This window comes from Bos indicus, chromosome 14 (assembly GCF_029378745.1).
Source record: "Bos indicus isolate NIAB-ARS_2022 breed Sahiwal x Tharparkar chromosome 14, NIAB-ARS_B.indTharparkar_mat_pri_1.0, whole genome shotgun sequence".
Classification (NCBI taxonomy): domain Eukaryota; kingdom Metazoa; phylum Chordata; class Mammalia; order Artiodactyla; family Bovidae; genus Bos; species Bos indicus.
In genome coordinates this window covers 54418535-54446359 of record NC_091773.1, presented here as the reverse complement: position 1 = coordinate 54446359, position 27825 = coordinate 54418535, and positions in this window count along the sequence as shown.

Here is a 27825-nt window from a genome sequence, read left to right as displayed (position 1 = left end):
TCAATAAAACACTAAATTCTTAATGGTTCTAATTGAATATTAATTAGTAATTCAATTAATTAATTGAATATTAATTCTAATTCTTAAGCCTCTACACAGCTGTATTGATTTTTTAATAGTTTTATTTTGCTAACTGTATATCCTGTCAATTCTATGCCTTAACTTTTAATAGAGTACATATATCTCCTGTACATTTTAGTGAGAAGGCATTAACTTAACAGGGTGCAAAGTAGCTATTAGAAAAACTTTCAAAATATTTTAAGAATAAATTTTCAGTCGTGTGTATTTTTAACCTTTATCTATTTAGTGTTCACTGTGTGTTGGACATTGTATTAAGAATATGACATGCTCTACAACTAAATCTTTGTGGCAACCCTATTAGGTAGATGACACTATAAATTTTACAAATGAACAATTTAGAAGTTGAGAATATTACCTAAGATTTCATAGCTAAATATGTAGAAAGATCTGGATCCACTGTTATGTTTAATTTACATTACAGTTTGATTAAAAATTAAATTTGAAAAACATAATGAACTCAATACAGAAAACAGATTAGTGGTTGCCAGAGTGGGGGATGAGGGGTGGGCAAAATGAGTGAAGGTGGTCAAAATGTACAATCTTTCAGTATAAAATAAATAAGTCCTTGAGATATAATGTACAACATGTTAACTAAAGTTAATAATGGTTTATTGTAGATTTGAAAGTTGCTAAGAGAATAGAGGTTAAAAGATCTCATCATACCCACAGAAAGTGTACATATATATATGTATATGAAGGAAAGTTAAGACCAACCTAGATAGCATATTCAAAAGCAGAGACATTACTTTGCCAACAAAGGTCCGTCTAGTCAAGGCTATGGTTTTTCCTGTGGTCATGTATGGATGTGAGAGTTGGACTGTGAAGAAGGCTGAGTGCCAAAGAATTGATGCTTTTGAAGTGTGGTGTTGGAGAAGACTCTTGAGAGTCCCTTGGACTGCAAGGAGATTCAACCAGTCCATTCTGAAGGAGATCAGCCCTGGCATTTCTTTGGAAGGAATGATGCTAAAGCTGAAACTCTAGTACTTTGGCCACCTCATGTGAAGAGTTGACTCATTGGGAAAGACTCTGATGCTGGGAGGGATTGGGGGCAGGAGGAGAAGGGGACGACAGAGGATGAGATGGCTGGATGGCATCACTGACTTGATGGATGTGAGTCTGAGTGAACTCTGGGAGTTGGTGATGGACAGGGAGGCCTGGTGTGCTGCGATTCATGGGGTTGCAAAGAGTCGGACATGACTGAGCGACTGAACTGAACTGAACTGATATATATATATATATATATATATATATATATATATATGGTGATGGATATTAACTATACTATTTGTGTTAATTGTTTTGTAATATATGCAAATATATAATCATTATTGCATACCTGAAACCAATATAATATTACATGCTAATTATTTCTAAATGAAATTAAAAAAATATATATATCCCTCTTATCTTACCTATAGAGGTAGATTATTGGTAAGCATAGAGCTGAAGGAAGAAAATATAGGAGAACATATTTGTGATATATGGCTAAAGACAGGCTACCTGAACAAGATCTTAGAGGCAAATACTAAGATGAAAAATAGATGCTAATAGGTAGCATTAGTAGATAAGAACTGACTAAGGAAAGATATCTGCAACATTTAAAACCAATGAATCACCAATATTAAAAATAAAACAAAGTGTAAAAACAAAGCAAAAGTATAACTGAAGTGTGGCTATAAATTTAAAATGGCATAGAATATGAATAAGCATTCATTTAAGGTTCCCCCTCCAAAAAAATAAAATCAGATTTAAGAAGCTGTACATTTAAACATTTTACAGAGTTAAATAGACTTTCAAAGTGTGTACATAGAAATAGCATCTTCTTAACTTTCCACTCCCCATTAGCCACACTACTCAAGTTTTTAACTAACTATTTTGGCAATTATTTCCATATAATTAAAAATACTCTAATATTTAAAGCCATATGATACATCTAAAGTAAACCATAAAAAATTTCTGAGAATCAGGATCTCACAATAACATTCTCAACAGAAATTAAATTAAATTAGAAATAAAAAATATACTTAAAAATTTCAACTTGTAATTCAGTTTTACTTTTTGCTTTACATTTTCCAAATTTTAGATGCATACAATCTAATGATTGTTTAACTTTTATTGAAATAAGAAATAAAATCTTAAAAATTATAAAGAGGGCTATAAAAATTAAATAGGACCTAAATATTTTTCCAGTAGTCATGTACAGATGTGAGCGTTGGACCATAAAAGGGCTGGGTGCTGAAGTATTGATTCTTTCAAATTATGGTGTTGTTGGAGAAGACTCTTGAGATTCCCTTGGGCAGTAAGGAAATCAAACCAGTCAATCCTAAAGAAAATCAAACTTGAATATTCATTGGAAGGACTGTTGCCGAAGCTGAGGCTTCAAAACTTTGGCCACCTGATGCGAAGAGTCAACTCAGTAGAAATGACCTTGATGCTGGGAAAGACTGAGGGCAGGAGAAGAGGGTGACAGAGGATGAAATGGTTGGATGGTATCACCAACTCAGTGAACATGAGTTTAAGCAAACTCTGGGAGATAAAGGACAAGGGGGCCTGGCATGCTGTGGTCCATGAGGTCATGAAGAGTTGGTCACAACTTAGTGACTGAACAGCAACAACAAAATATTTCCACAAAATTCAAAGGAGTCTGTAAGTTAAAATTAACAATTTATTCCAATAATTGGATACTGTAGCATTCAGTTCAGTTCAGTCGCTCAGTTGTGTCCGACTCTTTACCAGCCCATGGAGTGCAGCAGGCCAGGCTTCCCTGTCCATCACCAACTCCCAGAGCTTGTTCACATACATGTCCATCGAGTCGGTGATGCCATCCAACCATCTCATCCTCTGTCATCCCCTTTTCCTCCTGCCTTTAAGCTTTTCCAGCATCAGGGTCTTTTCCAATGAGTCTGTTCTTCTCATCAGGTGGCCAAAGTATTGGAGCTTCAGCTTCAGCATCAGTCTTTCCAATGAATATTCAGGATTGAGTTCCTTTAGGATGGACTGATTTGATCTCCTTGCAGTTCAAGTGACTCTCAAGAGTCTTCTCCAACACCACAGTTCAAAAGCGTCAATAATTTTGCAATAAAATTAAATGTCCTTCTTTTATATCAGCAAAACACAATTAAAAAGGAAATAGAAATATTCTATTTACTATTAGACCAAAAGCTATAAGGTATAGAATAAATTAAGAGTATATTAAGGTTTATTACTTAAATATACATAAAAGAATATAAATAGCTGAACAAAATGGTGAGCTATGGTGTTAAGCTATGGTGTTAAACAAGGTACAATGCAATTCACTGTGATAGTAACTTTCTAAAAGCAAGGCAAATTTTTTATCTTTGGTATAATGATTTTGACATGCTTGAGTATATAAAATTATACATGGGATTATGTGCACTGCTTAATACTGATAGGGAATAAAATTAAATTACTTTGCATATAAATGGAATCAAGCATGTTAGGGCAATGCATAGAAGAATACAGCACCTTGGAAAGGAGGAAGGAGAAAGAGAAAAAAGGGGAAAAAAAGCAAAGTGTATGGCTCAGAGGGAACACTTTGAGAAGGGAGATGTACAGGGCTGTCATTACAGGGCTGTAGGTTTCTTTTTCTTTTTTAATCATTTTAGGGCTATGGTTCTTTTACAACACACATTGTCTTCTCTTTATCCATCAAAACTTCTATCATTTCTTAGTCACTGATGCTGTTACACATGTGAAATTTTATTTAGGTGAAGTTTGCAACTGAAGCACAGATGGCTGATTATCAGACAGAAAACAAAACTGAAGCATACAGTTTATTAATAGAAAATCAGTATTGTGTTTCCCCTACTGTATCAATCAAGATCCCCAGAGAAACAGAAGCAATGATACTGACAGAATATACATAATATATTCATATATGTATGCAAATATACATATATATGTCTAATATTTATAGAAATAGAATCAGTAGTGTATTTGTTTCTGTGCATATACATATGCTTTGATTCATTTTAAGAAATTGGCACTCATGATTGTTGAGAGTGGCCAGGCTAGTCCAAACGTTTGTAGGGCATGCCAAGAGCCTGGAAATTTAGGCAGGAATTAATGTACCAATCTTGAGTATAATTTCCTCTTATGCTGGAAAACCATAGTTTTTGCTCTTAAGGCCATCAGCTGATCAGATGAGAACCATTCATATGATTGAAGGCATCATGGCTTTTACTTAAAACCAACTGATTCTATATAGGGCTTTCTTGGTAACTCAGTTGGTAAAGAATGCAATGCAGGAGATCCTAGTTCAATTCCTGGGTCAGAAAGATCCGCTGGAGAAGGGATAGTCTACCCACTCCAGTATTCTGGCCTGGAGACTTTCATGGACTGTATAGTCCATGGGGTCTCAAAGAATGGGAGAGTACTGAGCGACTTTCACTTTCACTTATGCTTCTCTGATAGCTCAGTTTTTTAAGAATCCGCCTGCAATGCAGGAGACCCAGGTCTGATTCCTGGGTGGGGAAGATCTGCTGGAGAAGGGATAGGCTTCCCACTCCAGTATTCTTGGGCTTTTTATGTGGCTCAGCTAGTAAAGAATCTGCCTGCAATGCAGGACACCTGGGTTCAGTCCCTGGGTTGGGAAGATCCCCTGGAAATGGGAAAGGTTACCCAGTATTCTGGCCTGGAGAATTCCATGGACTGTATAGAATTCCATGGACTGTATAGTCCATGGGGTCGCGAAGAGTGGGATGCAACTGAGCGACTTTCACTGACTCAGTCAAACTGACTCAATGTATTAACCACATCTACAAAATATATTTATGGCAACACCTAGATTTGCACTTGATTATAACTGGGTACAATAGCCTAGCCAGGTTGACACAAAAAACTAACCATCTCACCTGCTAAATGATATTGAATACATAGTTTTAAAAAAGATAACTTGTACGTACCAGTTAATATATGTATTTCATTCAATTATCTAAGTAATTTACATATTTTAATCATTTTATCCTTGTAACAACTCTGTTAGATGATTATGATCCCCATTTTACAGAAAAGAAAAATATAACTTAAAAATATTAAGGAATAACTTCATGAGAACTCAAGTTAATAGGCATCAGGGTTGAGAGTCAAATTTAGTGTGCAAGTTTTTTCACTGTTAGAGCGTCTTTACCACACACACACACACACACCCCACATCTGTTGAAATACTGATTAATGAGGATTTTCTTTTACCAGAAGTTCTCTTCCAACTTGAGTCTGATCATTTTAGGACATTTTAGGACATTCTTTGGGTAAAAAATGCTTGGTATATAATAAGAGCTCCATAAAAATGTAGTGACTAATGCTTGCATAACACGCCAGAAATGAATGAATGAATGAATGAATAACATCTGGCCCATTGCACTATTTCCTTAATGAGAAACTGGAATTATTTTGGTTTAACAGTCATTTTTTTCAAGGAAACAGAGAAATGTTTTGTAACATAGAACAAGATGGGATTTCATCAGTTTGTGATTAACTGTCTATATATGCTAAAATTTAAAACTTAAGGAAATAGGTTAAATCTCTGTACCAATGTTCTATTATCCTAGAATACATTATTTCTTCATGTAACAGAAGACTTACACAAAATTATCCTTCTTTCCACTTCCTATCTTAAATTACTTTGATAAATAAAAGCACATTTCATTTTATACTTTGAGATCAAAGTATTAAAATGCATATATAAGTAGTTGAAAAATAAGCATAAATTCCTTTTACCTAGAAGATGATGCTGCATCAGCAAGGCCTTATTTTTCAGAAGTGGTGGGTTAAAAGGTTGAAAGTTAACATACAGCAATGGTTTACAATTCTACACAATCAAAACTAGAACATGGGGGGAAATCTGGATGGTGTCTTTGTATACAATAATAAAATGCATTTCTACGTATTCCATGAAAAAAAGGTTGAAAGTTATAGCAAGGAATGGCAGTGAATAAAGTAGATATATAGGATGCATTGAAGATGAACTTAACTTTTATGGTAATGAATCTTTTAAAGGTGGCTCTGGGTGCCCTATAAGGCATATGGGGCAGCTTTAAAGCATGTCCTTTGAGTTATTGAGCCCAGATAGGGATCTGAATAATACACATCAAGATAGCACCGGGGTCATTGTAGGAGTGAAATTTTTTTCTTCATCAAACCTGGGATGAACATTTCTCCACAGTAACTTATTCATATTAGTTTTAAGTTTCGACACATAGGTCATCTGTTTTCGCGTCTGCTCTTGGGACAGCTGGGAAGCTTGACTTCTTTCAAGTGGCATTTTTGTTTATAATAGGTTAAACAAAGCTACTTGAATATATCATATATATACATATATTTATCTATACATTCATCTGTCAGTCATATATTGATCTATGTCCTTGTCATAGATATACTGAATTCACAGTAAATAATTTATTTCATTGAAGAATACATACAGTATGGATCTATATTTCTCATTTTCCATTTTTTTTTCAACTTCAGTTAAGCTGCACACCTTCTGAATCGTAAGAACAGAAATTCAGGAGCATGCATGCCTTCAGTTTGTAGGTGAAGCTTCTGCCAGGGTGGGTTCTGATATGCAGGAGTAGCTGACAATATTGTTGCCCAGCCTGGAGCTCTTGCACAAGGACTGTAATGGTCCAATCTATCCTTTTAATAGTCCCTGCAGATCCTACACCCTAGTGATTTTGTAAATAGTGTAATTGTTTCCTTAAAAAGAATTTCTGGAGAACTCTGGTAGAAAATTTATAAATTTCCATATCTTGGAGGCAAAATTCTAGGTTAGGTTGTAGAAATTCTCTGTACTGAAGCTCAATATCTTATTTTTCAGAGTGCTTTAGGAAGTACAGCTGGTATTTCTGTTGCATTTATTTTCCTAAGCTAAACATGACTATACAAGTAAACATTCTTGTTGACAACTTTCTGAATACTTAAGCTTTATGTGCAATGGGGCCCTGGAATGGACAGCATCACTGGAAGAGAAAATGAGGTGTGAAAGTATTGTTAAGGTAAATGAAGTGCTCAATCTGGTGGAAACTTCTTCCAAAATCGAACGACTTTCTGAGAATTTTCTAATCCTAGTTTAACCTCGAAGTGATTTTTTTTTTTTTTTTTTTTGAGAAACAGTCCAAGGTAATTATTTTCCTGAGTGCTTCTGCTTATCCAGTCTCTAAAAATGAGTGGTGATAAAAATAAATAGACTTCACAAAATGTACTTTTTCCCCCCAGCTATTTAACCTGATGAAAAGACAGCAAGCAGCAGAGGTTTTGAACAGCACAGGTCAGGGAGTCAGTACATGGAAAAGCAATCAGAACTATCTGAGAATTCTCTCCTGGCCATGAAAACCTGTCCTATACTGATTATTTAAAAAACAAACAAAAAACTTCTCTAATATTTACTGAATGATTAAATGGAAGAAGAACAAGTTTTATTTCTGGTAAACAAAACAAAATCTAATCAACTCTGCCATTTCAATTGGCCATATTGATAAAAAAAATTCTTCTCAAGTACATAGATAAGATAATTATGTAAAGAGCAATTGCAATGTTTTTCCTTTTCTTTTAACAAAATTTGGAGGATAAAAATATTTATTTACCTCCCATTCCCCCCATGAATGCTATAGAAAGTAATAATTATTTTATTTGAATTTTCACCTAGAACATCACAGATGCCCTTGGTTTAAGGTTAGAAAAACTAAGGTGAGAAGAACTGATTCTTTATCATCAGACTTTGCTACCCAAATGATACAATAAATTCTGTGCTTGACTCTTGAATAAACATGTGATTTTAGTGAAGTTCTTTTGTATAAAGTGGAAAGTTAGACTGCATAAAAAAATCATTCCTATAGAACAGTCTTATGGACTCTATGGGAGAGGGAGAGGGTGGGAAGATTTGGGAGAATGGCATTGAAACATGTAAAATATCATGTAAGAAACGAGTTGCCAGTCCAGGTTCGATGCACGATACTGGATGCTTGGGGCTAGTGCACTGGGATGACCCAGAGGGATGGTATGGGGAGGGAGGAGGGAGGAGGGTTCAGGATGGGGAACACATGTATACCTGTGGCGGATTCATTTTGATATTTGGCAAAACTAATACAATTATGTAAAGTTTAAAAATAAAATAAAATTAAAAAAAAAATCATTCCTTAGTTATGATGCTCCTGAAGTACTTTTAGCATGGTCAACACATTAAGAAATTTCATACATTTTATCATTTCACATCATTTTGCTTTTGAAATGCAGATCTGCAATTCTGTATTTGTATTTCTAAAATTCAAAAAGTCACAAACATGTATTTTTCTCTGATGAATATTACTATGTTGTATTACATTTTGCTTCTGTAGACTCCAATGTATAGTAGTTGCATCATATTAGCTTTCTAAAACACAAAGAGCCTGCAAGTCCACAACATATCTAGTAGTAAAAGTTTTCTAGAAAAACTATAAATCTTACATTTGCTTTTTCTAAATTTTTGTATAGTTTACTTTGAGCCTAATGAACTAATTTTGGTTATTGTCTTTGAGAGACTCTCAATGTTATTATTTAAATTTTTATTTATTAACACTGTGTCCATTTAAACACAAGTAGAGTAACTCTTTGTTTATGATTTGATTTGAAAAGGCCCAATAATCCATCATTTTAAAAATGGGAAACCTTGAGGAAGCCTTAGTTTATCTCATACAAATGGATCTGAACCATGGCACTCAGATTTGACATGTAAGATCTGAATTTTTTAAAATATAAATTTATTTATTTTAATTGGAGGCTAATTACTTTACAATATTGTATTGGTTTTGCCATACATCAACATGAATCTGCCACGGGTGTACACGTGTTCCCCATCCTGAATCCCTCTCCCACCTCCCTCCCCATCCCATCCCTCAGGGTTATCCCAGTGCACCAGCCCTGAGCATCCTGTATCATGCATCAAACCTGGACTGGTGATTCATTTCACATATGATATTATACATTTTTCAATGCCATTCTCCCAAATCATCCCACCCTTGCCCTCTCCCACAGAGTCCAAAAGACTGTTCTATACATCGGTGTCTCTTTTGCAGTTCGTACACAGGGTTATTGTTACCATCTTTCTAAATTCCATATATATGTGTTAGTATACTGTATTGGTGTTTTTCTTTCTGGCTTACTTCACTCTGTATAATAGGCTCCAGTTTCATCCACCTCATTAGAACTGATTCAAATGTATTCTTTTTAATGGCTGAGTAATACTCCATTGTGTATATGTACCACAGCTTTCTTATACATTCGTCTGCTGATGGACATTTAGGTTGCTTCCATGTCCTGGCTATTATAAACAGTGCTGTGATGAACACTGGGGTACACGTGACTCTTTCAATTCTGGTTTCCTCAGTGTATATGCCCAGCAGTGGGATTGCTGGGTCATATGGCAGTTCTATTTCCAGTTTTTTAAGGAATCTCCACACTGTTCTCCATAGTGGCTGTACTAGTTTGCATTCCCACCAACAGTATAAGAGGGTTCCCTTTTCTCCACACCCTCTCCAGCATTTATTGCTTGTAGACTTTCACGCCATTCTAACTGGCGTGAAATGGTACCTCATTGTGGTTTTGATTTGCATTTCTCTGATAATGAGTGATGTTGAGCATCTTTTCATGTGTTTGTTAGCCATCTGTAAATCTTCTTTGGAGAAATGTCTGTTTAGTTCTTTGGCCCATTTTTTGATTGGGTCATTTATTTTTCTGGAATTGAGCTGCAGGAGTTGCTTGTATATTTTTGAGATTAATTCTTTGTCAGTTGCTTCATTTGCTATTATTTTCTCCCATTCTTTTCACCTTGCTTATAGTTTCCTTTGTTGTGCAGAAGCTTTTAATTTTAATTAGGTCCCATTTGTTTATTTTTGCTTTTATTTCCAATATTCTGGGAGGTGGGTCATAGAGGATCCTGCTATGATTTATGTCGGAGAGTGTTTTGCCTATGTTCTCCTCTAGGAGTTGCATAGTTTCTGATCTTACATTTAGATCTTTAATCCATTTTGAGTTTATTCTTGTGTATGGTGTTAGAAAGTGTTCTAGTTTCATTCTTTTACAAGTGGTTGACCAGTTTTCCCAGCACCACTTGTTAAAGAGATTGTCTTTTCTCCATTGTATATTCTTGCCTTCTTTGTCAAAGATAAGGTGTCCATATGTACGTGAATTTATCTCTGGGCTCTCTATTTTGTTCCATTGAAGATCTGAATTTTTATTGTTGGCCTGAGGAACATATATTTTGAAGCTGAATTTCTGTAACATTTATATTTTATTACAAATGCAAAAACTAGTTTTGCTTTTTGATTTGCTGTGTCTAAATTTTATTTAGTGCATTTGTCTCTGTGTGACTTTTTACCTCAAGAGACTGAGTTCATTTTTAATGGAAACAAATATGAAATTATTGAGTGTTTTCAAAGAATTCATACATGTAATGAATATTTATTGAACATTTTACTTTATTCAAGCACTGTTGTATCATTGGAAATACAACCATGAACAAAACAAACCCCAGAAACAAAAAACCCCAGTCTTCAATGAAACAATATTCTAGCAGGGCAAGACAGTTGATATACAAAATAAGTAAAGTGGATAAGAGGTCAGGTAATCAAAAGCCTCAGAGAAGGTAAAAAAGAATGCCAAGGAAGGGGTCTGTAATTTTAAATGGAGTGGTTTGAATATCGTCAGTGATGGTATTCCTGAAAGGGTTGCATATGAACAAATGCAAAAAGGAAGACAATGATGAGCCTTGTTGGTAATTGGAGAATATTTCAGTGAGAGCAATCAGCAGGTGCAAAGAGCCCCAAACAGGAGCCTGCCTTCTGTGTCCAGTAAGAATATGGGAGCCTTTGCACACAATGCTTGTTTGTTTGATATGTTGCTAGGGCTAGGAGGCTCTAGCTATCAGGTCTCCCTGATAGCTCAGTTGGTAAAGAATCCACCAGCAATGCAGGAGACCCCAGTTAGATTCCTGGGTCAGGAAGATCCCCTGGAAAAGGGATAAGCTACCCACTCCAGTATTCTTGGGCTTCCCCTGTGGCTCAGCTGGTAAAGAAGCCACCTGCAATGAGGGAGACCTGGGTTCAGTCTCTGGGTTGGGAAGAGCCCCTGGAGAAGGCAAAGGCTACCCACTCCAGTATTCTGGCCTGGAGAATTCCATGGACTGTATATTCCATGCGGTCGCAAAGATTTGGACATGACTGAGCGACTTTCACTAGTTGCAAAGATTTGGACATGACTGAGCGACTTTCACTAGTAGTCAGGAAACTAAATCTAGAAAGTATACTCGAAAAATAAATGTCTCAATTTTTGTAAAGGAATAAGTATTAAAGAATATTCTATTTTGAATCTTTATTGATAGAAATTATAGTTTTGTAACCAAGATAAAAAATCAGTTTATAAACTGATTCATGAAAACTTATTAGGACATTATCTAAGATTATGCTACTTTATATTCAAATGCCTTCAGTAACTTCTTTACTTATATTTCAAAATGAAATAAAGTAAATGTAGATACAAATAACAGTAATCTTCCATAAATCCTGTCCTCCTTGTAGGAATCTAATTATAATTTAGTCACAGACGAGAAACATGTTAATAAAAAGTTGTGTTAAGATAAAAATGTGACCTAATTCTAAACTATAAATTAAATATATGTAAACATACCAAAATTCAATTGATCTTTTCAAATAGGTAGAAATACTTTTCCTTGTTGGTTTTTGATTTTGGTGTCTGATTTTTTTTTTTTTTTTTTTTTTGGTATTTGAGCAGAAGGAAATAAATGCCAAAGATGAATAGACTGAAAAAGAAAGAATGACAAATTCTCTTGCTATCTAAATCATGAAATAACACTAGATTAAAGGCACCTTTCCTTTCCTCAGGCCAACAATAAACATTTAGATCTCAAATATCAAATTTGAGTGCTTTGGTTCAGACCACTTGTTGAGGATTCATATATCCAGTAATGTATTTTTAGGATGCCTCATAATAGTCTGCTTTGTTACTGTAAGTTGCATATATCTTGAGTCAAAACACTTTTTAGTGAAAACTTGTGAATAGTCTTGTTTGTATTCCACATACATTTTTGCATCTATTTTATTTCTTTTTGATGTATTACACCATTAGCTTTTAGGCCTATTTTCCCAAATCAAAATTGATATGTTAGTTACAAAAAAAAAAAAAAAATCAAAGCTTGACACTTGGATATCTGTTTATTATTTTTGAGTAGTATCAGAACCTAAAGACATCTCATGGTGAGCATGTATCTTAACATGTAACAAAAGGGCCTTTTTTTGGTATTATCTAGCAGATTTTATTTAATCAAAATCTGCTACAAAATCTATTCCTTACATTTATCTCTTCACCTGGTACATTCCTTAGTGATACAAGTGTGATGCTTAAGCTTTTGCAGAACAAAATACTTTGCTAAAATATTTTCCAATTATTTTTAATAAATAGAGGCTTTCTTTGTTATGTTAACTTGCAATTCCCTGTGTTTCTAAATGAACAGCAGCAGGAAACCTTAACTGTTGCTTGGATTTACTCTAGAGAATAGAAACTTCAAAGACTTATGCTTTTAGGTTTGACATAAAAAGAAGACATAGGTACATATTTTATAAACAGGATTCAACCCATGCATGGAAGATTAGAATGTGATAGATATAACATTAAAAGTGTCCTTGCTGCTTCGTTTTCTCAAACTACTGATTTCACAAAATGTTGACTTTCTATTTGCTCTAATTTTCCCAAGATGCTTAATTATCAAATAAGTGCTTCTGTTTCCCAAATGTATGTTTTTGTGTCTTTCCCTCATATAACCAAATCAACTTCTCAATAAAATAATATTCAATAACACTCATGTTGAACTTACTTTGTTCCAAGAATAACTTCAACTAGCTACTATTTTTGTCCCTTGCCTACAGGGACAAATTTTTGATGTGATCTACATTCTTTTGTGGAACTACAGAGATACATTCTTCAACTTGTCTCTGAAAGAAGTACTCTTTCTCAGGTGGGTGAGCACTTCCTGCCCAAATGCCGAGTTCGTGTTCAAGGGCGATGATGATGTTTTTGTGAACACCCATCATCTCCTGAATTACTTGAATAGCTTATCCGGGAACAAAGCCAAAGATTTGTTTATTGGTGACGTGATTTATAATGCTGGACCTCATCCGGATAAGAAACTCAAGTACTACATCCCGGAAGTTGTTTACACTGGCATCTACCCACCTTATGCAGGAGGAGGCGGATTCCTCTACTCTGGCCACCTGGCCCTGAGACTGTACAATGTAACTGACCGGGTCCTTCTCTACCCCATCGATGATGTTTATACTGGAATGTGCCTTCAGAAACTCGGCCTCTCTCCAGAGAGACACAAAGGCTTCAGGACATTTGATATAGAAGAGAAGAGCAGGAGTAACATTTGTTCCTATGTAGATTTGATGTTGGTACACAGTAGAAAACCTCAAGAGATGATTGATATTTGGTCTCGGTTGCAGAGTGCTCATTTAAAATGCTGAATTATGTGCAAAGTACATTTTACATAGAAATGTACCTCAAATAGTTCCCATTTGTGTTCTCTTCCATTAGAGGTAATTTCTATGTAAAACCATCAAATTTGCTTTTAGAGGTCACGTCCATTTGATGGCCTCTAAAGCCCTTCAGTTCGGAGAAGGCAGTGGCACCCCACTCCAGTACCCTTGCCTGGAAAATCCCATGGATGGAGGAGCCTGGTAGGCTGCAGTCCATGGGGTCGCTAAGAGTCGGACATGACTAGGCGACTTCACTTTCACTTTTCACTTTCATGCATTGGAGAAGGAAATGCCAACCCACTCCAGTGTTCTTGCCTGGAGAATCCCAGGGACAGGAGAGCCTGGTAGGCTACCATCTATGGGGTCACACAGAGTCGGACACGACTGAAGTGACTTAGCATAGCATAGCATAGCAAAGCCCTTCAGTTCAGACGGTAAAGCGTCTGCATGCAATGCGGGAGACCTGGCTTCCATCCCTGGGTCGGGAAGATCCCCTGGAGAAGGAAATGGCAACCCACTCCAGTATTCTTGCCTGGAGAATCCCATGGACAGAGGAGCCTGGGGGGCTACAGTCCACGGGGTCGCAAAGAGTTGGACACGACTGAATGACTTCACTCACTCACATTTTTAAAGTGTTATCTTGTCACTAAGACTTCCCGGAGCACTTTATCTAAAACTACAACCTTAACAATTACTATCCCCAATTCGGGCCTCTTCCAAAGTTTCTGTTATTTCTGCTTTCCCCAGAGTACCCTTAGCCTCTGGGCTCAGGGCCACTATATGCTGATTTAGTTTAGGGTTTCTCCCACTAAGCTTATTTTTCTTTCCTGTTCCTATTATATCAGCCTAGATAAGAAACCCTGCCTCTTTCCTTAATTGTCATTCAAATATTTGGTATATAGGAGGTTTCAGCGTGTTATTAGGAAAATAAGAATTTTGACTACGTTAAGCAAATGCCATATAATGTCAACTTGTAGTTACCCCTGCCTCTAAAAGCTATGTGGATATTTAAGTTTCTGGGACTCTAGCTACCAACCATGTCAGCAGCTCTCCTTGCTTTCAGCTCTTCTGGTTCTCCAATATTGCCCTTTCTGTTTCCTCTCCCTGAAATCACTGTCCCTTCATAAAGCAATGACATTCAGGTATTTATATACCTTTCTCTCTCCTTTTCTTATTTTTGTTCCCAATTTCTAGTGCTTTCAGTTGACCAGACACCTAAAGCTGTGTAGCTAGGATTTTTGTTTGTTTCAACTTTAGTTATTATAAATCACGTGATCACAAAATCTTTGTGCAGATGGCTCTTTTATAAAATTAAATGGAAGTCAATTTTTTTCACCTTTATTTGTTCAGACATCTTAGTCCTTCTGAGGCAAGTTCCTCTTCCTGGAGTTATGTCCTTTATAATTTACTGTAAAGAGAGCCTAGTGAACTCTTATTTTTAGTATATCTGATAATCTGTTGACTTTCATTCTGAGATTTGCTTGGTTATGCAATTCCAGCTTGACAGTTATTTTCTCTTGGCACTTTCAGATATCTTACCATTTCTAGCTTCCAATTGTTCCTGTTGTTGTTGACAAGTCAAAACTCGGTTTATCTGCCCTAATTCAGATGTCGAAATGTGATGTCCTACGTAACCAGAAAGGTAAGAAATTATTTATTACTTACATAATACAGATCTCTGGGGAGGCCAGGATAAGTATCTCAAGCTGGTCCAAAATGACTTGAGAAAAGAAGGAAGGGAGATCCACTTGGGGTTTTATTATAGGTGGGGTATGGGGCTGAGATGGGAATGCCTATGCACTGGCAGGAGACGGCACGGCTTAAGTCTTCTGACAGCATCAGCATCAAACGAGTGGACACTGAGGCTTTTTAAAACCACTTTGTCCAGATGTGAAGCAACATTGAAGGTGGGGTTTAAAAATGGAGTCAGATTCCTCATCACAGCAATGTAAGTACTTTGACCCCATTTATATAAAAGTTTCACAAAGACAAATGTGACAATCATTCAGATTCTGCAGCAGGATTTGATTAATCTCCAAACCAGTGCCTGGAATCAAGTGTTCAGGGATCAAGGTACAGGTACTATCCTTAAAAGTTACAGGCTAGAGGGATTACTGGATTCTTATTATCATCAGGGTCTAACACAGCTCTAAAATATTTTAGTTAATCAGCATTTCAGCAATGAAAAATATTTTTAATAACCACTATTTTAATTGTAAGCTGGGACCCAGATCATACCCAAATTTCTCTTATTACTATTGAGATCCAACTGAGATTTTTGGAACACTTTGTAAGATGCTCAGCATAATGGAAAAGTAATTTAACAAGAGGATAACTTATAATGCTCTTCTTTGACTTGCTCCTTGTCCATCTCTGTGTTGGTGATTCTCAACTTTATTAAATTGAATGCTCTTTTTAATAACAAATATTTTCAAATATCTAGTTGGCATAATAAAGTGAAATTCAGACATAATGCAACATAAACACAAACCTTTTCAAAATGTATTAAAAAATAAAGAGAAAATAATTAAAATAAAGCTTGTAATCTTAAGTAGGACTGGCAGCTACAATATAGTTAACAATGAAAGCAGCAACTCCAAGGGATTATCCTTGTATTATCCATTGTATTATCATACCCTAGCAGGGCTGTAACTAGTAAGCAACTTGATTTTCTCAATGGTGGCATTACAAGAAAAAGCAAGTGAATGTTAAACTTATCAAAAACCACCTTGGTTTATATGGAAAATAGAGTTAGGTACTGAACACAGGGCATTTAAGCAGACTTTTGACTTCAGGTAACAGTTCTCAGTACTGTGTGTATATAACAGAAAGACTAGGATCTTGGGTTTTTCCTTCTAATTACCGGTACTTAAATAGTAACTGAGAAATTGCCCTTTGTTCCTTTTCAAAATACCCACTAGAGCACTGTGACTCCTAGTGAAAACCACCCCCACCAACAGGGTATTTTTGATGGGCCCTGAATACCAAGACATACAGGGAAAGTCAAAACTCCCTCCCTTCCCCTACAATTGACTCATATAATTCCCACTTTCTGCCTCAGAACCACGCCCTTCTCAGGACAACTGCCAGAGTGAATAATTCATCCTTCAGGGAAAATTCCAGACCTGATACTGTGCTGTGGATTTGCCCTCTGGTCCTCTAGATAAACTGCACTCCTGATGCTCCTCACCATTACTCAGTTACACACACACACACACACACACACACACACACAGTACCACATAGATAGAGATGACAGATAGGTACATAGATGGGTAGATGGTAAATAACTAGGTAGACTGATTCCATGGGTTCACAAAGAGTCAGACATGACTGAGCAACTGACACTTTCACTTTTCAAGAGAACAATTAGCATTTCTGTTCTAACAGTTAGCTAACAGCCTAAAATATTTGCTTTTAGGTCATTTCAGTTTTCTCCAGAATAATGAGTATGTCCTTGATTTTAATTTGTGTAACTAAATGCTTAGTCAGAGGATTTGCTCCAAATAAAGACAATCCAAATGGGAATTCAAATATCAATCTTTTCAGATATTAAAATCTGTATATGGATTTTAAATGAAATATTTATTTCCACTGCAATCATTTAATATCTATAAGGCCTCAGTCTAAGAAAGAGTTCCTTTGTTTTGGGTTTCATCCATTGCATCCCATACATTATAATTTATGTTATAAAAAAGGCCTTATCTAGATATAACATAGTAACACATTTTCATATTCTTTCTCTGATCATTACTGTTGATGTAATATTTCTGAAAGTTTTAAAGCAGTCAGAACTGTAGGGCAGTAGAATCATTGCTTTTCACTTGATCACCACATTGCCAAATCTTGCTCACATTCTATGCTTCTTTATAGTGCTGCCAGATCTTTATAGTGAGTCTTCAGGTTTATGCCAACTGTTTGCCAAAGTTTTAACTCTAAGTAGGTTCTGGACTTTACACCTGGCAATAAAATTTTATCATGCTATGAATTTCAATGCATTTGTCAATTCTGCTATTTATCCTCAGGTTTGCAGTGTTCTTTCAAGTTTGATTTTCTGAGGGTCATTATAAATTAAGTTCCAATTTCTCCTCAATATTTAAATTAGAAAACTAAGAAGAAAGATTTGTAGTTTCTTTCTTACTATCACTCTATATGTATTAGGAAACCATCTAAAATAAAATTCTAACAAAGTGGGTACTTTACAATGTTATCAAAGAACTGTACTAGAAAAAATGTAAGAATCAAAGTAAGGTTGAAATTTCCACTAGACAGTGACCCATTGCAGCTGTCACAGAAGAAGCCCAGAACAATGTGGTGTACAGACCATCATAATATTTTGTTCTTCATTAGTAGAATAAATCAAAATCACAATAAAACACTTAAGCTAAAAACTTTATGACACACAGCTAAAATTGTGTAATTATTGAGAATGTTTAAAGACATATTTGTCATGTCTGCACTGCCTGCTAGCATGACATGGGTCAGACCTGGGAGCTGCAGTGCATGGAGATTAGAAACCAAGCTAAACAAGCAAATGAAACTATTATCCATAAATGAACTACTTTGGTCTTTTGAAATCTAAAACCTGGGAGGCAGAATTGCCCTTTTGGAATATTTCGTGAACCTAATAGTCATTTTAAGTAGCACATATATTTTAAAATAAAAATTATTTTATTTTAAAAGATTATTCATGATTTATTATTTATAGTTAAGGGATTATATAGAATATTTTTGAAACTATACATAGGAGTAGATATATATAAATTTCAGTTCAGGAGGTTAAATGAATATTATGTAATATTTATCTTTTAGAAAGAGAACTTTTAATATGATATGGTTGAAGATCATTGTACTACCTCAGACAACATTCTTATCCTTTTCCAAGGTCAATTGCTATAAGCTTTTGAGTAAATTTCCAAAGCTATAATCTTATGTTTAAGACGAAGTATCTGGAACAATTCCTAGCATACTCTAGTTTCTCCAGGTACATTTGTTGATTTGGATTAATTAAATTAATTGCCTGGTGCCTACTGATTAAGCCAAGCAAATGAAAACATTATGTAAATTACTGTTGGGCAGCTGTTTGCAGACAGAATCAATATATTACAGTACTGCTGCTGCTGCTAAGTTGCTTCAGTCGTGTCCAACTCTGTGCGACCCCATAGATGGCAGCCCACTAGGCTCCGCCACCCCTGGGATTCTCCAGGCAAAAACACTGGAGTGGGTTGCCATTTCCTTCTCCAGTGCATGGAAGTGAAAAGTGAAAGTGAAGTTTCGCAGTCGTGTCCGACTCTTCTCGACCCCATGGACTGCAGCCCACCAGGCTCCTCCGTCCATGGGATTTTTCAGGCAAGAGTACTGGAGTGGGGTGCCATTGCCTTCTCCAGTGAACCACAGTACTAGTATGAACCAAATGCTTAAATTTGAGACTCCTGGATTCTTTAGTGCCAATTTAAAATAAAAACATCAAGGCAAAAACCTCTTATTGGCCTTTATGTGGGTATCTTTGTTATCCTGAACCAATCAGATTGTTTTCTGAACCAATCATGATGATGGCCAGAAAATCAAGTAAAAAAATTCTATTATGGATCTTTGTCAGAACGGAAAGGTAGTATAATCGGAAGTCTAGCCAAAATCATATGATTTAGCAGGGGAACAGCAGTAATCCAAAGAAAGGTTGTAAAGGATTTTTAGATGAATAAACTATGATATACCTTTGAGAATTTGAAGAAGATTATGGAAACATTCCCAGAAAAATTTGCATGTGCACACGCACAGAAGCAAGCACACAAATTATGTTTTACTACATATCAAAAATGTTTTAAAACTCAGTTTCCCTTTCTCTTGACTAACTTAGGGCGCTGCATGAGTGTGAAGGAACAGCAGCGGTATTCAGCCTCTTTTCCATGTGAAAAAGTCTGACCAACAAAGAAGACAATGATGCTCACATAACACAGCAGAGCTGAGAGAGAGAGAGAACAAACCTACAAGTTTTAGTCCATGGACCCAACTGTGCCTAAGATTTGTTTTGTCCTACAATTTCCAGTTATATGGGCCAATAAATTTGCTTTTGTTTATTTGGGTTGGTTCTGTCACTGGAAATCAAAGTCTATTCAATACTAATTGGTAATTGGTAACTCAATATATGGAGAAGGCAATGGCACCCCACTCCGGTACTCTTGCCTGGAAAATCCCATGGACGGAGGAGCCTGGTAGGCTGCAGTCCATGGGGTCACTAAGAGTCAGGCACGACTGAGCGACTAAACTTTCACTTTTCATTCTCATGCATTGGAGAAGGAAATGGCAAGCCACTCCAGTGTTCTTGCCTGGAGAATCCCAGGGACGGGGGAACCTGGTGGGCTGCCGTCTATGGGATTGCACAGAGTCGGACACGACTGAAGCGATTTAGCAGCAGTAGCAGCAGCAACTCAATATATCAAAAACTGTATTATGATGTTAACAAAATTATTTGGACACAAAATCAACACACAATACTGCAAAACCCTTATCGTTTAGTAACTAATTTATTTTTATTTTTAGCCAAACAGAAAAAGAGAATTCATATTGTAGGACATTAAAGCATCCAAATTCACCTTGAAATGATTAAGGATCTCTTTTCTTGAATGCCAGGGATCTGTAAGTTTTGTTATGAAGTACATAAAAACTATTCCCAACAGGACATTAGAACATGGCCAGTAAAAATGATACAATATTTCAACTCATCCAGGTTATGGAGATGAAGTTTATTGAATGCTGGCTTTTAGAAACATGGGGGCAATATCTATGTATGACTTGTTTAGTGGGAACTGTTGTCTTGATCATTGTTATAATATTATGGGTATATTTTTTATCTATTTAATTTAATGTTTATATGAAATGATTTTGTTTATTACCATTAAAATATGTGATGCTAGGCACAATAATTAAAACATGTTCTTTAATTTCTGAGCATCTGTGCTTTCTTTCTTTTTTTGGATAGGAAGTATCGGGAAAAAAGTGGTGTGACTTAAAAACTGCAAACAAACCATGAGCCTAAATGATCCAGCATTTCTGTGGCAGTAAATGTTCTCAGGCAGACCTTCACAGAAATAGTGAAGATTTTCTCCACTGGTTTCTTAAACTAACATATGGAAAAGACTTTCAGTTGGAAGCCGGTTCACAGTTATTTTCTCTAAAGAGAAATAAAGCAATGATATTAAAGCGAAGAGAAGAAAATAAAAATGCAGAAGTTTGAAACTTTTGGTCTTATAATAAATTGAAATACATTAGAACTTTTGTTCTCTAGTTTTTACCACTACTTGAGATTTAGTTTCATGTTGAAGGAAGAAATTCACACCATGTGTATAATAGTGATCCTTACAGAAGATGATGGTTTCAATAGATTATTCATGAAATGGCAAGTTACCATAACTTTGATTAGAATTACAAAGTTATAGAATAGACATTGCTTCCATAAGAATTGCTAAGGCTTTAACATCTTTATTCTTTTCTTTCTGGCAGCTGTTTCAGGAGACTTTGAGTTAGAAATAGAGTCTTCCTTCAGATTTATGAAGACGTGTATTTTCTTCCAAACAATTTGACAGCATATGATGTAATCATTCAAGCACTGAGGTCAGACATGCAATAGCTGCTGTAGAGATGTCTAAAATCTACTGCTTCTCATACATTCCCTTATAGTCATTAAATGAAATGAACCACAAAGCAACAAGCAAACATACAGAAAATTATGTTGCCTGTTTTTCTCCTATGGTAATTCCACCCCAAAGTCAATTTCTCTCCAATTTAAATTTAAAGGAAGACATTTTAAAGAATTTTGAAGATAAGATATTTCTTTTCTTCTATTGTATCTTCCCATACTGAAACATTTGGATAACAATGGAGTTTTGTGGGTTTTTTAAAAAAATATGAATCATATAGTTGATGATAAAACTAAGTGGTTTTAAATTATGAATTTAGAAAGAAAATTTGACTAGTGTCAGCCTAACACTAGTCTCCATTGCTTGCATGCATGCTAAGCTGCTTCAGTCAGGTTTCTTTGTTCATGGGACTCTCCAGGAAAGAATATTGGAGTGGGTTGCCTTGCCCTCCTCCAGGGGATCTTCTCCATCCAGGGACCAAACCTGTGTCTCTTTGTCTCTGGAATTGGCAGGTAGGTTCTTTACCACTAATGTCACCTGGGAAGCCTCCATTAAGTTCTTTAAATTAATTGAATAGGTCATGCAAATCAGCCACCTAAATAACTAAATTTTTATTGTCTTGACTAATTAAACTAATTGTTTGCTTTATTCTTTTTTTGAGACATAAAAAAAGTTAAAAGTGTTGTAGGAAGTTGAAAGAAGTTGATAATACTTGAATCCCAGACAAAAATTTTCATGTCAAAAAATTAATTAACCAATTAATATTTCTGGCCCAAGTCTACAAACATGTTAGTTTTGATCATAGAGATGCTTAAATCAGTCAAATATTGCCCTCTTTTCTCTAAATTCCCAGATGTCTACCACACTTGAGCAATTTTTGATTGTCTTAAGGGTCACAATGGTCAACTAATTTGTGCATGTTGCCATGGTTACCAAGTATCTTTGCCTTGCCTGATTAAACTTTCAAAGCGAAAAAAAAAAAAAAAAACTGAATTTCCACTGAATATCCATTATACACACTGAAAGCTGAAGGTTAAAAATACCACCCATATTCTTATTACTAAACCACTGAGGGCAAATAATTTGAGTATTTCAATGAGTGCTGATCTCATGGTTTCATTGGTTTTTATGTACACTATGATATAGCCCTGCAGATGTTTAATATGTTTTATTCCAGTTGGCCAGGACGTTGAAGTGTTTGAGTATATGGATAATATGGTAATGGGTTTCTTATTTTAATCCAAATTAACTTCATTTATAATACCACATTTAGTGTTATAAGAAGAACATTTTTATGCTGGGGAAAAATTTTTTGACTGGAGTAGACACAAAAGGATAACATTACCTAATGTAGTTTAATGCTATAATTATGAATTTTAAAATATTCAAATTATAATCACCAAAACACCTCATTCTTTGAGAAAAGTTTTATTTTATATACTTTTAGTTGTTTTCTGAGGGAGAAAAAAAGTTCTTGATGATACTTTCTTTTCATCATTTTCATGGGGAGAAAAGGAATATATTAATAGGTAAATGATACTGAAAGTGATCATTTATGAATATTTTAAACTGTTTGAGCTGAACATTTGTGAGAAGTTTGAAAGTAAAAAGTTCACCTCACTTTTGTGTCTATTTTCATATTGATATTGATATTCAGTCAGTTCAGTTCAGTCACTCAGTCGTGTCCAGCTCTTTGCAACCCCATCGCAGCACACCAGGCCTCCCTGTCTATCGCCAATTCTCAGAGTTCACTCAGACTCACATCCATCGAGTCAGTGATGCCATCCAGCCATCTCATCCTCTGTTGTCCCCTTCTCCTCCTGCCCCCAATCCCTCTCAGCATCAGGGTCTTTTCCAATGAGTCAGCTCTTTGCATCAGGTGGCCAAAGTATTGGAGTTTCAGCCTCAGCATCAGTCTTTCCAATGAACACCCAGGACTGGTCTCCTTTAGGATGGACTGGTTGGATCTCCTTGCAGTCCAAGGGACTCTCAAGAGTCTTCTCCAACATCACAGTTCAAAAGCATCAATTCTTTGGTGCTCAGCTTTCTTCACAGTCCAACTCTCACATCCATACATGACCACTAGAAAAACCATAGCATGGACTAGATGGACCTTTGTTGACAAAGTAATATCTCTGCTTTTGAATATGCTATCTAGGTTGGTCATAGCTTTCCTTCCAAGGAGTAAGCGCCTTTTAATTTCATGGCTGCAGTCACCATCTGCAGTGATTTTGGAGCCCAAAAAAATAAAGTCTGACACTGTTTTCACTGTTTCCCCATCTATTTCCCATGAAGTGATGGGACCAGATGCCATGATCTTCGTTTTCTGAATGTTGAGCTTTAAGCCAACTTTTTCACTCTCTACTTTCACTTTCATCAAGAGGCTTTTTAGTTCCTCTTCACTTTCTGCCATAAGGGTGGTGTCATCTGCATATCTAAGGTTATTGATATTTCTCCTGGCAATCTTGATTCCAGCTTGTGCTTCTTCCAGCCCAGCGTTTCTCATGATGTACTCTGCATATAAGTTAAATAAGCAGGGTGACAGTATACAGCCTTGATGTACTCCTTTTCCTATTTGGAACCAGTCTGTTGTTCCATGTCCAGTTCTAACTGTTGCTTCCTACCTGCATGTAGGTTTCTCAAGAGGCAGGTCTGGTGGTCTGGTATTCCCATCTCTTTCAGAATTTTCCACAGTTTATTGTGGTCCATACAGTCAAAGGCTTTGGCATAGTGAATAAAGTAGAAATAGATGTTTTTCAGGAACTCTCTTGCTTTTTCGATATTAAAGCCAAGAAAAGTTACATTAAATAACTGTAGTTTATATTTTTAATTAAAAAATTTTATACTAGGACTTTAAGTGTAAATATTTGAACATAAGTTCATTTTATTTTCAGATCTGAGTTGGACAAAATGACTTTATGTGGAAGTTGTAGGCCAGATGTACTAGAAATACATATGAACAAAAGAGTATCCAATTAGACAGAAAACTATCCAATCCCATGACTAAGGACATTTTAAAACAGATTACTATAATAAGGCTGGTGGTCAGGGATTAATAAATGAATGCTTAGATACATAAGATTAAAAAGAGTGAAGATAGTGACTATTATAAAAAGGAAAAATTAAAGGAAAAAATACTATAAAAGCAGTGTAAACGAACTTTAACTGAAAAGGAAGAAAACACAATTGTTTATGAGAAAATGCATAGCAGAAACAAATGCTTAAACACAGAATGAGACTTTTAAAAGGAGTGTATGCATGCATACTCAGTTGCTTAAGTCGTGTATGACTCTTTGCAGCCTATGGACTGTCCTTGCGACCTTATGGACTGTTGCCCACCCGGCTCCCTTGTCTTTGGGATTCTCCAGGCAAGAACACTGGAGTGGGTTGCCATGCCCTTCTCAAGGGGATCTTCTTGACCCAGGGATTAAACTTGCGTCTCTTATGTCTCCTGCATTGGCAAGCGGGTTCTTTATTCTGATTTAAAACATAACCTATGTGCTTGTTACAAGATAGATGCAAGTAGGTATTGAACAAATTAAAGGAATTGAAAAAAATTTTGCGTGATTACAAAATTGTCATCACAGTTTAGTATGTTTGTTTCTTGCCAAAGATGTAAGGCAGTTCCTGATAAAATTGCCTTAGAAGTAACTTACTTATATTGATTTCCATATGAAGTTGCAATATAATAAAACAGACTAATGGTGGGGAAACATAGAAAGTAGTATGTTGTAAATACTTACCGAAGAAAGTGGCCATTATGATCATTTGAAGTGTTAGTCATATTACTATCATAGAAGTTTATTAACGATCTGGAAAATTTAGTAAATGACATTAAAATTTGCATATGCTTCCATTATGACTATTTGCATATAATATGATATAGTAATTACTTTCTAATTACTTGAATTTAATAGTGACATTTTGTTTTATGACTATGTGATAATGCAAAACAAAACAAAAAAATGAAATACAACAATGCATTGAGAAAGCAACAGAAGTATGTAATAAGAACACCTAAACATTTCTGGATGAATGCAGCTCTGATAACCTTTGACTCTAATCTCTTCTCAGAACCGTCATTGGATAGGAAAAGAGAAGCTCTTATTTCTATATTACACTTAAGTAAGCATTTATATTTCTCTTTCCATGTATTACCACATTTTGTTAATCTCTTATTTTAATTTCAATTAGTATAAAGATAATAGAATGAGTAGAGATCTCTGTTTTTTGGAGCACCAAATCAATTAATAATGATAGTGGTGATGGTCATTGTGCTGATATTGGTGTGGCAGTACTAGTACTACTAGTACCACTATTCAGTTCAGTTCAGTTCAGTTCAGTCACTCAGTAATGTCCGACTCTTTGCAAGCCCATGAATTGCAGCACGCCAGGCCTCCCTGTCCATCACCAACTCCTGGAGTTCACTCAGACTCATGTCCATCGAGTCAGTGATGCCATCCAGCCATCTCATCCTCTGTCGTCCCCTTCTCCTCCTGCCCCCATTCCCTCCCAGCATCAGAGTCTTTTCCAATGAGTCAACGCTTAGATAACATTTATTGACAACTTTCTATGTGCCAGGTCCTCTGTTGAACATTCTGTATGCATTAAACCCGTTTAATTCTTATTGTGTTGTTATTTAAATTGTTGTGGGCTTATATCCTATTTAATAGAAGCATAAGAATACCTTTTTTATATCTAATCATTGTTTTGGGAGGACTGATACATTAAATGAATCAAGTTCCTCATATTTACGGCACTATTGCTCAGTCACTTGGTTGTGTCTGACTCTTTGCAACCCCATGAACTGCAGCACACCAGGCTCCTCTGTCCTTCACTATTTCCTGGGGTTTGCTCAAACTCATGTCCATTGACTCAGTGACGCTATTCAAACATCTCACACTATGTCACCCCTTCTCTTGCCCTCAATCTTTCCCAGCAACAGGGTCTTTTCCAATGAGTTGGCTCTTTGCATTAAGTGGCCAAAATATTGGAGCTTCAGCATCAGTCCTTCCAGTTAATATTCAGAACTGATTTCCTGTAGAATTGACTAGTTTGATCTCCTTGCCGTCCAAGGGACTCTCAAGAATCTTCTCCAGCACTTCAATTTGAAAGCATCAACTCTTCGGCACTCAGCCTTTTTTATGGTCAACTCTCACATGCCTAGGTTTGTCACAGGATACTGTAAAGACAGATTACCAACTTTCCACTACCAAAACTTTTTTGGGACATATTACTATTATATATCTCATATTGAATGCTAATATTTGGGAATTATTATTTGGGATGGAAAATACATTACATAAGGGGGGAATAAAACTCCATTTTGTGAAATATGACACATTCAATCTGTGTTCAAGGCTGGAACTTGGTTAGAGTGATGATTGGCAAATCAATTACTAGTAATTAAATACTTCTAAAATCACTGCAGATGGTGACTGCAGCCATGAAATTAAAAGACGCTTACTCCTTGGAAGGAAAGTTATGACCAACCTAGATAGCATATTCAAAAGCAGAGACATTACTTTGCCAACAAAGGTTCGTCTAATCAAGGCTATGGTTTTTCCTGTGGTCATGTATGCATGTGAGAGTTGGACTGTGAAGAAGGCTGAGCGCTGAAGAACTGATGCTTTTGGACTGTGGTGTTGGAGAAGACTCGAGAGTCCCTTGGACTGCAAGGAGATCCAACCAGTCCATTTTGAAGGAGGTCAGCCCTGGGATTTCTTTGGAAGGAATGATGCTAAAGCTGAAACTCCAGTACTTGGGCCACCTCATGTGAAGAGTTGACTCATTGGAAAAGACTCTGATGCTGGGAGGGATTGGGGGCAGGAGGAGAAGGGGACGACAGAGGGTGAGATGGCTGGATGGCATCACTGACTCGATGGACGTGAGTCTGAGTGAACTCCGGGAGTGGGTAATGGACAGGGAGGCCTGGCATGCTGCGATTCATGGGCTTGCAAAGAGTCGGACACGACTGAGTGACTGATCTGATCTGATCTGAACTACAACTGGTAAACAGATATTATTGGATATGAAGAGTTTCAACATTCAAAAACAGGCTAATGGTGGAGAAACATAGCCAGCAATAAGTTACAAAAACTCAGAGAAGAAAGTGCCTTTATGCTCATCAGATGTTAGCATGAGTCACATTATTAGTCAAATGCTTGTGAGTCATATACTCAAGACAGTCATGTTAAGTTGAGGAAAAAAAAAAAAATAAATATATATATATATACAGAGAGAAATTTGCAAGCCTCTTTCTTTCCATATGAAATTCTTACTGTCCACTATAATTTGGCATTGGCATTTGGCATTTTCTTTAAAGTATGATGTATTATTTGCTGTGTTTAATGATCTTAAATATAACTTCAAAATAAACTTTCCATTTCTTGAGTTCTGGACGTACTATAAAACTAAGTACAATATTCATTAAATGACTACTTGATCTATTGCCCAGTTAATATCAGATTGAATTTTATAGAGTTCCTAAGTAAAACACTGAAACATTTTGAAATAACTTTAGTAATAACCCAAATTTAACTCCTAAGTTTATTACTAATACCTTT